Source organism: Cariama cristata, unplaced genomic scaffold (assembly GCF_000690535.1).
Source record: "Cariama cristata isolate BGI_N322 unplaced genomic scaffold, ASM69053v1 scaffold1331, whole genome shotgun sequence".
Classification (NCBI taxonomy): Eukaryota; Metazoa; Chordata; class Aves; order Cariamiformes; family Cariamidae; genus Cariama; species Cariama cristata.
The window spans coordinates 5,992-10,377 of NW_009598454.1; positions in this window are offsets into that span (position 1 = coordinate 5,992).

Here is a 4,386-nt window from a genome sequence, read left to right on the forward strand (position 1 = left end):
TCATTACATTGGATGTGCATTCCTTAAGTTAAACAAAAAGAGCTCCGTCATTGAATTCTCCAGACCTCTTCTAGTTGTAGCTGATCTCCCAGTGATTGTCTCTCAGTATTTTTCTTTCCAAAGCCACAACCTCACTTTGTACGTGTCTTTGCCCTTTCTCCCTCTGTCTCCTCTTACCAGTAGCATTCGGTGTACGGCCATGGTGAGAATACCCTCCGTCCTGTAACGATTTGTGATTTATTTTTTTCTCCAAATGCCAGGTATCTGCACTCCCCTTGTTGTTTTCCAGTATTAAGATATATCAGTGATCACACCTGCTTACGGTGCAAAGGGGTGAAAGTTGGCTCTTCAGCCTCTCTTAACACTCAACAGGGTTTTGCAATAAATAGCTTTTTAGGTATAGCTCATTGTACTCAAAGTTATCAACAAACTGGAAGTTATTGTGGTAAATGTGGCGGTTCTCAGTCTGAGCTACTCTGAGATGGCTTTCTCTGTACGAGTGGGCTTTGCTATGTAGTCAGATGTTTGGATAAAAAAAGATTTTTGCCATATGATACAACTCCACTGATACTTCCAGATTCATGTGAATACTTGCGGAAGAGTCTTGACACATTTGGCACGGACTAGATTGTAAAATGTTCATGGTGATGAGTGGTTGCTCATGAGTGACTTTAATAATTACTGTAAGTTCTCATATAAAGAACTAATAAAATGCTGCATTTCAGTTTTTTTAATTTGGATTTACCATCTGGCATAAAGTTTTCTTCTCCACATCTTTATAAAAAGTCACCAAATATACATGGGCTCCAAGGAGAAACACAGAAATATTAGTCAGTGCTTTCACTTTGAGGAATGGGCCCACCACACTGATGGCATCGTACTGAACTCATTCAACATCTGGGCTGTGGCATACTCACGGAAATCAGAAATAGAGGGGACATATGCTAGCTCAGAATAATTTTCACAATATATTCTTAAATACTTTGTGTTATTTGATCAAACTGTAGAATTTAGAAGTTCAAAAATCTTTGATTATTTGATTCACTGGAAAGTATTTGATTAGACATAGCTCAATGTTTCAATCTCTTCTTTGGTTAACTGAGAAGGTTCATATTGATTTAAAAGATTTACATACATTGGTCTGAAAACTGAAACTGAGTGACGGTTTCTGTTTTTATCCAATAGCACGAGACACACTTTGAATTCAGAGCCTGAATTAAGCCGATCTTTGCTCTAAGATACATAGCCTAAAAAAAACTATTTGGAAGTAGAAGCTATTACTTATGAAAAGAGTGGCCAGCAACTAAGGAAATCTTTTGATCTCAAACTGTTACTGATGCTGGCAGTGTAAGACATGGAAAGGGGAAGTGAAATCACACCAAAAATCACAAGCGGAGTGAAGAGTTGCAGTTGTGTCCCGAGTCTTACAATCATCTTCCTTTTGCATGAAGAAAGCTAAATACTTGCACAATAAAAACTTAAATAAGTGAGTTTGGCTGTCATTTAATACTGGGTACCAAAGGAGATTTTGAGAAGACAGTATTCCACGTTGATTACAACACTCTCTATGATTGCAGTATGGTGGGGCCTTTTTGTTTTCCTTGTACCACTTTTATATTATTCTTGAGGAGTTTGTTGATTTTAAGCAGGATTTAATTTTATTTTCTCAACAGATAATATATTAAAATAAGGTTAAGATAAAATGGGCAGGGCAAAATTCCTCAAATAATATTTTTTTTTTTATTTTGTATGTGTGTACATCCACATCTCTTATGTGCCTCTTCTTCATCTTCAACCTATGAACGTGTTTTAAGTGCTCTATTCAGTAGATTTTTATGTCCATTTGGGAAGGCCATTTAGATCTTAAATGTATCAGATGGTGCCAAGTATTGTCAATTAAAATGCAAAGGAGTTATTCAGAGGTCAACTGTAGGCAGTAATGAGAGAAAAAAACCCTGGGTGTTTTGCTGGCAGGCATTGCAGTTTTTCCCCCTCATTGATTCCTTCCTTTGATTTTTCTTTAAATACTTTTGGAAAACTCAGTTCTTTGAAAGGTCTAGTTAAAACTGAAAAGGAGAAACAAGGACATCAAACCAAGCTTCAAGACCAAGGTTGCACTTTTGAATGTGATTTTTGTGTGCATCTAACTGCCGCTAAGCCAGCACAAATCTTTTACAGCTGTAGGATACTGACTCGTTACAGCTCCTGAAAAATACAGTGTCTTCTTTCCTGCAGCTCCAGATGCCTCCCTCTGGTTCTAGGGGCTGTTTTATTCATTTTCCACCAGTGTGAAATTCTTGCTTTTTGTGCATCCAAATTCATTAGCAATAGAACAGAAAGACATTGCTTAGCAATGGCTTGCAACTGGCAGTTCAGGTAGAAACCCTGCTCAATTCTGTTACTCCTTTGAATACCTTAAAATCGATCTCTTGTGTTTCTTTCTTGGGTTGACTTTCTCTGGACCTTTCACATTGTGCTATTTCCTATGTCCTCCGTCCAAATTTTCAAGCTTTTCTTTCCACAGCTTTGCCACCTCACTTTCAGTTCCTGGTTATCGCTTCCCTCTGGTGATAATTCCCCTCACCGATGTCTGTATTGTAAGCAGAACCAAATGAGGCCAGCTCCTCATTTGCATCTCTGATCTGACTTGGGTGACTATGTCTATATTATCCCTTGTATACCATTTATACACCAGAAACAAAATCTGGGAGAGCAGAGTCAGTAGAGATCTGACTATTTGTACCTGCTTTTTCCTGCAAACTGACTTAAGCTAAAGTTGCACACAAATGTGATTTGACTTTGTAAAAGGAGTTTCTTGGGCACCTCAAGGTACCCCAAGTTCTCATGTCCGTCCAGTGTCAGACATAAAATCACGCCATGTAGCTGGGATGTGTGGAGGCCGTTCAGCCAGGCCTTGGGAGCGAGGGCTATTTGCACTTCAGATAAATACGTGACTGAACAGGCTTTAAGGTGCACACAGTACATGCAGACAGATGCAGGGTTTGGCTTAGGGCACCGTGGCTGAGTCCCTGTAGAGCAAGCCCCATTTGTGTCTCACAAGTCAGCACTCTGCATACCTGCTGAAAGTAGCCTTCAGCCCCTATTTAAACGTAGACATAGAATCATAGAATCATTATGGTTGGAAGAGACCGCAAAGATCATCAAGCCCAACTGTATACCCAATGCCACCACTAAACCATGTTTTGAAATGCCACATCTAAATGTTTTTTGAACACCTCCAGGGATGGTGAGTCCACCACCTCCCTGGGGAGCCCGTTCCAATGCCTAACGACTCTTACAGTGAAGAAGTTCTTCCTAATATCCAACCTGAACCTCTCCTGGTGCAACTTGAGACCATTTCCTCTCATCCTATCGGTAGTTACTGGGGAGAAGAGACTGACCCCCACCTGGCTACACCCTCCTTTCAGGTCGTTGTAGAGAGCGATCAGGTCTCCCCTCAGCCTCCTCTTCTCCAGGCTAAACACCCCCAGCTCCCTCAGTGGCTCCCCATCAGACTTGTGCTCCAGACCCTTCACCACCTTCGTTGCCCTTCTCTGGACTCACTCCAGCACCTGAAGGTCCTTCTTGTAGTGAGGGGCTGTGTAGTGACATACCCTCCCTCCTCACCAGTCCGACAGCATCAAGGTACCTCAAGGCTTGGTGCATTTGCCCTTACAGCAAAGAAGGCGAACGGTGTCCTGGGCTGCATTAAACAAAGCATTGCCAGCAGGTGGAGGGAGGTGGTCCTGCCCCTCTGCTCAGCACTGGTGAGGTCACATCTGGAGTGCTGGGTCCTGTGCTGGACTCCCCAGTACAGGAGAGACATGGACATACTGGAGAGAGTCCAGCTAATGGCCATGAAGATGATGAAGGGACTGGAGCATCCCTCCCATGAGGAAAGGCTGAGAGAGCTGGGACTGTTCAGCCTGGAGCAGAGAAGGCTCAGGGGGATCCCATCCGTGTCTATAAATACCTGAAGGGAAGGGGCACAGAGGACGGAGCCAGGCTCTTCCCAGTGGTGCCCAGTGCCAGGACCAGAGGCCATGGGCACCCACTGAAACCCAGGAGGTTTCCTCTGAACATCAGGAAACACTTTTTCGGTGTGAGGGTGACCGAGCACTGGCACATGTTGCCCTGAGAGGAGGTGGAGTCTCCATCCTTGGAGCTATTCAAAAGCCACCTGGACCGGCCCTGCTTGAGAAGGGAGGTTGACCAGAGGAGCTCCAGAGGTCCCTGCCAACCTAAACCAACCTGTGATTGTGTGTGATTCATTCCAAACATGCAAGTTCAGCCCAGTTCCTGGCAGAGCCTGAACATCCTCTTGCACCAGTATTTCCATGTTAGAACCCCAGTGTGTTATGGATGAGTAGATTTCTCTTTGGTCAT